This window comes from Protopterus annectens, chromosome 4.part0, assembly GCF_019279795.1.
Source record: "Protopterus annectens isolate FY-2018-M chromosome 4.part0, PAN1.0, whole genome shotgun sequence".
Classification (NCBI taxonomy): domain Eukaryota; kingdom Metazoa; phylum Chordata; order Ceratodontiformes; family Protopteridae; genus Protopterus; species Protopterus annectens.
In genome coordinates, this window is record NC_056733.1 from 207,031,815 (window position 1) to 207,042,883 (window position 11,069).

An 11,069-nucleotide genomic window follows, 5' to 3' on the forward strand; every position below is an offset into this window, starting at 1 on the left:
CACAAATGTCGATGTTCTCCATTTTGAGGAGGGCTTTGAGCAAATGCATCTTGAGATTTAAACTTCTAGAATTGAGCAGCATGACCCTCAGATTGCATTTATTTATAGCTGTTACAGTGGTAATTTGTTCTTTGGAACATCACCTTAAAAAGGCACTATAGGGGTGGCAAGAGTCTTAGCCAGTATCCGGAAACCCAGGGGTGACAGACGCAGGCCATCTCTGGCAAAGCATCGAGGTCTGTCCATCATGTCACCCCAAGCAGACAGATAATGGATCCCCTTAGAATGACACCAGAAACTTAGCCAATTGTTGAAGTCAATCATTTTCTGCTTGTACTGCGGTATCATTCTGGGTGACGGTAGGATGCTGCGCAGGGCTAGGGTCATACCTGCCTGGGCCACATAATCTGAGAGCTCCTCCATGTCTCTTTTCATGTAGTCCAGGGAGGTGCAGCTCAGGTCATTCACACCCACATGGACAGTGACAGATTCATACCTGTACTTGTTGTGGAGTGACCTGAGTGCATGTGTTATGTGTTGGATTCTGGCACCTGATAGACAGCTGACTGTTACCTTCTCCTTATTTAACCTAGTAAATGGGACATCAGTGTGCCTCACTATTGAGTTACCTATGATTAGTGTATTGGGCAAGCTGTTTTGCCTTAGGGGGTTAGGTTGAGGTGCACACTGCGTACGTGAGCTATGTGTCATGGTTTGTGCTGTGTTGTGGTGGTCGAGTGCATTTCTGCCTTGGAGGTCTGTGCTGTTTGGGTAGATTTCTATTGACAGCCTCCATGAAGGTGAGTGTGTGTTTTTTGTTTTTATGTGACAGCTGTGATGGTGGGTGTTTTGTAGGGCTATGTGTTGCATATGGTGTGGCGCAGGTGTTGACCTTCTCCTCTTGAAGAGCTATTCCGGTCTTGGCTTGAGAGTGTATGGCTTCCAGTTTGGATATATAAGTGCATCTCTCACAAGTCTGAGTGTTGGGAGGTAAGAGGAGAGGGTTGTCTGTGTACATGAGGCAGTTGCTACACTGCCTCAGAATGTCCAAGTTCACCAGGTTAATGGGAGAAAGCTCAGGGAACTGACCTTTAGACATGCCAGGAGGGAGGTTATTATTACTAAGTACTGGAGCTGTTTCCTTATATATTCCTTTTACAGGAAAAATGTAACTCAAGATGTCTGAGTCTGTACAGAGCACTGCCAAACACTAGAGGGGAAACTAATATGTAGACCCTGAAAATTTAAGGATGAAGTATTTAGGCAGATATTCTGAAGTTAGAAAGAAATCAAGCAGTACTTACTGAAAAATAAAGAATTAGCTTGTCAAGAATGATGAAAAGAGGGGAGTTACATGAATGGCTACTGCCTGGCTACTACTAATGCTGGTCTCAGCACAGCTTCACTCTGTTGGGATACAATACTCCTTTGCTTCTTCTCTCACCAGAAGCAAAATATTAGCACCCATCCCAAGAAGAGAAGCATGCCACAGCCTGTTTGGTGATCCACAGTCTTGTCCCATATGGTGCAAGGGTCTGCAGGCTTGTAGCCTTTTTCTGGTAGATGCCTCAAATAGCAACCAGACCAATCAGGTACGTTAAGTACTGACACTCACTCTCCAACCAGAAAGAGTCAGGAATCAGTGCACTCTGCTCTTACTCTTACCAGGATTAGAATATAAACACAGATTCCAAGCTGTCACCTATAAAGCAGTTATTAAGCTTTCTGGTGATCAGCAGTCTCCAGGAAATAATGTAACTGCACTCCTTCTCTCAGCAGGAGAAACCAGAAGCATTAATCCTAAGATGACTTCTGAGAGGCAGAATGTGAGCTCTCCAATAACTGGTGGTCTTGCAATAGATGCTTAAAGGTAAGATGAAAAAAATGGTTTATCCTAAACACTGCAGTGTGCACTAGAGGAGTTAGATGTGAAAGTAGCTAACTTAAGTTTCACCTGTCTAAAAAGTTAAGTTTTAGTGGAGAGTCACTATTTTTAAAACAGCAAGATAGATTGAAATGTGGTGTTCACTTTTGTATTCTGGTACTATGGAATATAGTAGGGTGGCCAATAAATTTAAATAGTTGAAGGGGAGTGATTTCACAAAATGATAATTTTGTGCTTACTCACACCAGCCAGTAAAAGCAGAGAGGAAATGAGATATATGGCCAAATTAACACAAGGGGCAGGCAACTAGAAAGACAGTGGTGTTTAAGAACACAACAGTAACCGGGTAGGAGGGTGGGAAATATTTAATAAATATAAATAGTGGGGGAATTCAAGCCATTGTAATTTTTTTTAGGGCAATACAGTGTTGAGTAGAATGGCAACTGTTTGTGGCACATTTAGCTATCATGTTATAGCATGTTTCTATTTCTGATGTCAAGGAAGACTGCAAGTTGGTTAGTAAAGGTGCACCATATGTTATAGAGGGTGATAGGTAAGTTAGTGCTAATACTTGTTTGGTAGGGAGGGAGAGGAACTTTCCAAAGAAAGTACAGAGAGACTAGGTAAAGGTCCTCTGTAAGCACAGCAAAAACAACTCGTACAATAAAACTAAAGAGGACCGACACAGCTAGGTGGAAAAACTTTAATAAAAATAAAAAAGCACTCTTTTATTTAAAGGAGTGGATTGTTTCATTGTATTTGAGTCTGAAGAAGCAGCCGTGAGGTCACAAAAGCACTAACTCTCTGTTATTTTTTATTTTATTAAAGTTTTTGCACCTAGCCATGTTGGTCCTCTTCAGTTTTATTTTATAAGGAGAGGAACTTATTGTGTCTATAGAATAGCCCTAGTTTTTTATGGGTCTTCCTTATACTATTTTAAATGTGCAGATCAAATTTGAGTTTGTCATCGATTATTACTCCTAACAATTTAGTGTGGGCTACTAGCTCAATTTTTGTAGACTTAAGGGAGAATACATTGAGGTCAGCTTTAATGACAGGAACATTCCTCTTGGGTGTGAAGATCATAAGGTTAGTTTTTTGAGGGGGTTTAAAGAAATGTGATTGTTGTGAAGCCAAGTCTCCACAGTGGAAAATGCTGTTTGTGTATTTTGCTGTAAAAGTTTTATATTGGGTACAGAGCAGACTATAGTAGAGTTGTCTGCATACTGGACTAGGGAGCCCTGCTAAATAGCATAGTGGAGATTGTTGATAAGAATGTTAAACAGTAGTGGACCTAAAATTGAACCTTGGGGTACTCCTGTTGGGGTGTGAAGGTAAGGGGAAATGGAATGTTATTTAACAGCATGCCCTCTGTTGGAGAGGTAACTTTTGAACCAGTTAAGTGACTGGGGATATAGTCCTATGCTTGAGAGCTGAGAGAGTAGGATAGAGTGAGGAATGGTATCAAATGCTTTTGATAGGTCTAAGAAAAGGGCAGATACAAAGTGTCCTGAGGCCCAGGATTTGTTGATCAAGTCTAAGAAGAATATTAGTGCAGTGGATGTACTGTCACCCGAGAGGAACCCATGCTGTGATGGGAAGAGGATGTTGTTTTTTTGAAGGTAGCCTAAGAGTTTTTGTACTGTGACCTGGGAGGAACCCATGATGTGTTGGGGAGAGGATGTTGTTTTTTTTGTAAGGTAGCCTAAGAGTTTTTGCACACATTTTTCTAGGATTTTAGAGATTGGGGAAAGTATAGCAATGGGTAGGAAGTTAGAAATGTCGGTTGAAGGACCACCTTTATGCAGAGGAAGGATGATTGCTTTTTTCCAAAGGCTGGGGACATAATATTTTTGGATAGATCTGTTAATCAGTATGCTAATGGGGTAGGCCACTGCATCAGCAGCGATTTTAAGAAACTCGACAGGAATTCTATCTGCTGAGTTTGTGCAGGGTTTTAAATTCAAAAGGAGTTAATCTTTTTAAAAAGTCACACAGTATGACTTGCTGTGAAATGATCATTAAATCTAAAACAAATCCCACTGTTCAGGGGAAAAACTGCCCACTGAAATAAAAACAAGCCCAAAGTTGGGAATCCTATACACACATGGAAATAACTGCCCACTCACACCACAATTAAAGTAGGAAACTTGGAAAATACACAAATTGCAGCACTGCAAAACATTATATTACTTAAACCTAGAAAATGAAGGAAAAAAAAACAGCTGAAATTAGTAATTCATCAGCGTTAAAGGAAAATCTCTCAGAAATAATATACGTTAAACCTATCCATAATACTCAGCAGCTGTCAATTGTAGTCATACCTTGTCATGTTGCAGCAGTCTTCTACAAAGAGAATCTCTTTTTCAAATGACCTCTCAAAGACTACCTAGTATCCATGAATTAAAATACGGTCATTATCCCTAATTCAATCCATAAAGGATGTAAACTCATAATTCCTCCTTTCATAAACCCAACCATCACTGTTCTAAACAGAGGAGAAATAGAACTAAGCAGTATAACTATATTGAGCTACACTCTTACAACTTTTCACTCTGACTGTGAGGTCGCAACTGAGGCAAAAATCCTTTAGGACACTGCAGATATACCCTATCTATAATGGCTTCTGTACTGCTTCTTCCACTGAAACTGCAATCCTTCTATGGTGAAACATTGATAGTAAGGACATTTCTTAGATATACAGAGCAAAACTCTGTCTCTACTGTCTCATTAAGATTAATGGGGACATTTTTCATCTATCTTCACTGCCTTATCAAGATGAATGGCAACATTTTCACCTCATTTCACTCATTGTGGAATTATCTTTACCACTGAAAAGTTTTCTAGTAATTAATTAAATTGTAACCCATGGTCAAGAATGATGAAACCAAGTTTGTAGTAAATCACTTAAAACTAGTTTATTATAGTTTTCTTTACCACAAATGTTACCATTATTTCTACAGATTTTATTTAGAGTGTTAGTAAGTGTAAAATGTTACTTAAATAAATGTAGGTTATGACATAAATTACAAGGAAATTGTAATTTTAAGGCTGCGATGAAAAACAGCAACAAAATGGCTTCTACAGATAATTTTCCTAGGATCCATGTAGGTTATTGCTTTGTCACTGTGCATCAGTAGCAGAGAGCAATAAATGGAAATGAGTACAGCCATTCATCATTATTAAATGAGATATCCTGAATCATATTTTCTACTAATGCATTTGTTACTTGAGGTAAAGCATGCATGCTGATTAAGGAGTCACTATTGGTCTACGTTCCTGTCACCAAAATGTAGTGGGTTTCTGCTGTCAAATGTATATTTTAAGTTAACATAAAGTAAATACTGCAAACAATATTAATATCAAAAGACTGAAACATTGTCTTGATTACAATTTAACCTTTCATGGAACAATGTGCTAACAGTAGAGTACATCTCCATTTCTTGTTGGGTCTCAGGAATTGCCTGTTTGATGACTTCATGTTCCGTAACCTACAAGCTGTACTATGTAGGGACGGGGAAGAAAAACAGGTTAACTGATTCACTGTCTTGCTGTCTGGCAGAATGAAGGTTTTAGTTGGTTCACCAGAACATAACTTCAAGCTGAACAAAGCCAAACTCTTTTCTGTTTGTGCATGTACACCTAAAAGCTGTTTAGAGTACTTTGCTTTCATAACTGTAGAGAATGCAGTGTATTATACCACCTACTGCTTCTGTAGTTCTAAGAGAAGATCACCCTAGGAGATGGACATACCTACAAACATGTGATAGGTGAAAATGCTTCCCTGATGTTTCTAAAATAAAAACACGTTAAATCATAAGGATGCTCATCATAAGTGTACTTAGTGGCAGAGCACCTTGGTCCAAGGGATGATGACTGACCTTTTAGTCATCTCATCAGAAGTGAAGCCATATACTGGGGGCAGTCAGATCAGGAAAGGTACACAGCTGTCATGTAATCACCACTTTATGCTGGCTAGGGTCATTTGGCATGGGTGATTACTGGACAGATCCAGGAAACCACAACATACAGATAGGGTATACTGGCAAAGTTTAGCTGATGTAATAGTGTGGGATGAGTTCAGCTTTCACCTTCAGAAGACATTCCAAATACCAGGAAAGGTTGGGCATGGTAATTCAGAATGGATCTTGTTCAAGACTTCAGTAGCTGAGCTGGTTGCAAGCAGTAGTGGCCCAAAGTGGTTAGTACAAGTCATGACAGTAACCTAAATTCTGCTGGAGACCATTTGAGGTGAGATAAAAAAAGAGTGTCCGAGACATAGGCTACAATGTTGTATGTCCCAACTCTCTGTCTGTATCAAAAAGGAAGTACAGTGAAGGCTTATTATGATATTGTATGTTCAAAAAATGCATCTTGGTGATCAAATAATGTACTGAATGTTAATTGTAAGACACACATTGCACCTTCCAACAGAACCTTTTCTTGTTCCGGGGTTGATCACATTTTTGATTGCCTGGTACTTTGCTGGTGCTCTTCCATAAGCATGGAAATACCTGTGTTAGAAATGTATTTATTTATTTATTTGACATTTGTTTATCAGGAAGGTCCGTCTGGGTCAGAAAGAACCCACTTTCAGGGGAGAAAAGTTACAGACTGAAATGTACAAGCTTTATAAAACAGAAAAACAGAATATTACAAAATAAATATAAGTCATATGTGCATTGATTTAAGGAGATGACTGGATATTTGTTATAATCAGAAAACACAATGTTACTGGGAAATACAAGTAATAAATACATTGTTAGATGAGTAAGTAGTTGACAGGAATAGGGATAGTAAAGAGGGGAGAAAAGGTAGCTGGGGTGGTAGAAGAAGAGAAGAGAAAGGGGTTGAGGGAGGGAGGGATAGGAGGAGAGATGGAGTGAGACAGTGAAGGAGAGGATACTCTCTGAAGCATGTTGACATTAGCTGGAATGTACTGTGGTACTAAAGGTATAATATTTAGGACTTTGGTCCCATCCTTCATGATAATATACACTTAGGGACCAGAAAGGCTGTTGAGAGTTACACTTTTTCATAAGTCTTACTCTTACTTGGTATTCCTGGTGACACTTTTATCAGGGGTTCAAATGTTTCTTTGATATATGCAGCTCTTGTACTGTATGCCATTTCTAGGCACACAGTGTGCTGTCTATCCGTAGTGTGCATGGTCTGTCCCACCCTGATTGATCTCATACAGCTGAGCTAAATAACAATCACCTTGAATACCCACACCATAGATCTTGATCTTCACAGAAATAGAACATGCTGGCACAATAGATTCCTATCCCAAGGAATCTTATGTTTATGGAATGAATTTCCTGTACATGTCAAGCAATGCAGCATATTGGCTACATTCAAAAATATTCTGAATAAATAGCTGAGAAAGCATAAAGTCACCAAGGGGTGTATAGCATGACATTCCATGATAATGGAGCTTATTTCATTCAACTTTTCTTTGGCTTAACTAGCTAAGCTAGTCAATGGTCTTTTGGACTGCATGCTTTGTATACCTCTGTGAACTTAGCAACCTAAGATATGTACCACGTATCCTGCAAATGTCCACAATGTACATACATAGAGTTTATCCCTAGACAAGAACAGTAGTTTATTGATGATTGAATTTCCGTATTTCTTATTTGCATGTCATTATATACCCATTAGCATAGATTATTAACCACTCAAATGTTCATGCTATTACGACTCTGCTACAACCTTCTCTGAATTGATCATGCCATGCATCCCATTGCAAACTGCACAGTTTAGCCTTATACAGTTATCATTATTTTTCTGAATACTCCATACTATGTTTTATGCCCTATAAACATACTAATAATATACACAGGTACCACACTATCTGTACATTTAACTGTGCATTTTAATGAATAATGAAAATAAACAGTGCTGTGCTGTACTCTCTAAGGCTCAACGAATTTAACTTCTGTGTGAAATCATCTCATGTATTGCCATTATTTATCAGCTTATCTGTCTGTCAATCTATCTATCTATCTATCTATCTATCTATCTATCTATCTATCTATCTATCTATCTGTCTAATTTATCTATCCATTTATTTCAGTTTAATAACCAGGTAAGTGGACTGGTTGTCAGACCCTTTTCAGTCATGACCCAGGCAGCATGGTTCATGACGCAAAGAGAAAATTATATACAGAATAAGGAATTACATCCCTTTATGAAAAAATGTCAAAACTCAGGTTACTGTATTTTCCCCCAAAACATGCTCACTCAGTAAATGATGAGTTTATATAGTTGGATCACTTCAATAAACAACATACTGACTGAACAGGTCACCAACATGCAACTACTCAGAATCACTGTAGAAAACTGCATGAAATTTGACCTACATTTCCAATCTGCCATAAAAAAAAAATGATATTCTATATAGAGCAAAACATTTTCTAACTGATAGCTCTAGACAACCCATAGATAAGGCCTTCCTCGTACCAGCTCTACTGCATGCCTTACCACTTTTCACCAACCATCATACTACTATGCAAAACAGGCCAGAGCAATGCTATAATAAAATTGTACGCTTTGCAGCTAACTGCTCAAACAGTACTCATCAATGTCCTAAAGCAGCTCAAGTGAACTGAGCTCCGTCATCACCTCCACTACAATCAACTAGTACTAGTACATATCCTAATAAATTATGCATGACAAATACCAGCGATATCAACCTACCAAATTTCTCCGTTCCAAAGACCAACTCCTGTCTGTTACTAAAGACCACAATGTAGCAGAAATCTCACTACACTCTAACTGCATGTCTAACCACTGGAATACCCTTCTACCAGCTCTCAGACACCTTGATAATTAGCAAGCAATCAAAAGCAAACAAAGTAATCACTTCAGATCATCCTGTCCATGTAGTTGCACAACACCAGGATAAACAAGACATTGCACTGATGATTCTCTTCCCTCTAGCTGAAGTCTTCACCACTTTGTAAAGTCTTATATATCTATCTAGCCTCAACTACTTTGTTCTCTTGTACCTTCACTCAAACACTGCTACTCCTGCTTCATAGTATTTTCCAAAATTAACCATGGCACAAAAAAATGTGTACACAAACAACTCATGCACCACCTAATCCAAAATCACCTCTTGGCCGATACCCAACATGGATTCCGACCACACCACAGCACAACCTCGGCCCTCCTGGCTTTCACCAATACCATAAACAACAACTTTAACAACAATTATATCTCTTCTGCCCTCTTCTTGGATCTCTCCAAGGCATTTGATATGGTTAATCACCAACTTTTGTTACACACCCTGAAAACTTTCTATATAGATTCCAAAGCCCTACTGTGGTTTAAATCCTACCTCAATGGGAGGCAGCAGGCTGCTCGCTGGAAAGACAAGCTCTCTAACTTTCTACCAAACACCCTTGGAGTGCCACAAGGCTCAATATTAGGGCCTCTACTGTTTTCTATCTTTATTAATGACTTATACACTGTAATCCCAAATGTCAGCTGTATCCAATATGCTGATGACTCCACCCTGATTTGATCTGCTACGTCTCCTTCAGAACTGAGATCTGCTACCCAGACCACCTTTAATACCATAGAAAACTGGCTCTCTGTTATTAAATCCCCAAAAAACAAAATGCTGTTTTTCTCACCTACACAAAGGTCTGCTGCTTTTACCTTCAACATTAATGCAAAGGATGGCACTGTTATCCCCGATCCCTCTACAAAACCACTAGGAGTCATTATTAGTAATAACCTAAAATTTGACTTGCATGTCAATCAATTAATCAAGAACATTGATAAAAAACTAGGATCACTGTATAGAATAAAAGTCTTCCTAACCCCTCCAGCCAGGATTGCCATAGCCCGCACCCACCTAATCTCAACACTTCTATATGCCTCCCACCTTTTTTCTAATCTAAACAAGTCGGTCCTAAATAGATTGTCATCCTGTTACAATCACATTGCCAGATTTGCCACTGGCCTGCCATTTAGGACACACCACTGCATTAACCTCAAACAGCTTGGGTGGCTAGAACTTCCCAGTCTAATCCAATACAGCCTTCTGACTATAGCTAAAACAATTTTCTATAATCCAGATAATACAACATCTCTAAAGAATATTATAACCCCTCATAACAATCAGAGACTGCTTAGATCCTCAAACAAATTACTAATTCAGACAATCAAAATTAACAATACAGCTGGGGATGCCCTCATTGCAAACTCTGTAGGCAGAGTTTGGAATCTCCTTCCAGCCAACATTACTTCGCTCTCCTCCCTTCGCCAATTTAAAACCAAACTCAGACAACATCTTGCACTAAACTGGCTTTGCCACTGTAACAAGCCTGGTTAACCCTCCTCATAAATGTATATAATATATTACTTTCTGCCTACTGTCAATGTTTTCCCCTGACTTAAACCAGGGATAACTATACCTGTGAACTTGCCTATCTCATGTTTTCATGTATCCTCTATAAATAACGTATCTGTAATTATGTCTACATTGTTATATTTTTGACTCTGACTACCTTGGATCTTTTCTCCCCGGGCCTCCGCTGAAAATGGACATGTATCCAGTCAGACTATCTTGGTCAACAAATGTAAAATAAAATAAATAAATAAAGTGTAGAACTGTCTTCTATCTATTCCAGTGTATATTCCTGACTACCTACAACCTGAGTAAATATTTCTAATTTCTATCTTATAAACCTTTTCCGTCTTGATCGTAAATAAACTGCTCTAAGAATTGCCTACTACTGTATGATTAACATCATACCAAATTGTCATTGTAAATAATTTGTAAATTCTATATTCACTAGAGTATTTAAACTGTGGTTAACCCTTTACACGGATCAAATATTATACTAGAATATTAATGTTATACTGAACTGTACATCTGCATTCAACCTATATGTTTATTTTAATATTTTACTTCTGTATTGGACCTCATCTCCCTAGGTCTCTGCTGAAAAGGGTTTTTGTGCCCAGTCAACAAATGTAAAATAAAATAAATAAAATAAAAAAAAAATATTTCCTGCCTTCGGCAACATGCAGCCATGTGCATTCCATGAGTACAAAACTAAGTATGCACTGCTAAATATACACGTAGGATACCAGAAGACAAAACTAGTAAAGTAAAAATGTTTGCAGTACATTCCTTCTGCCACTCCCTAACCTCTGTCTCCTACTG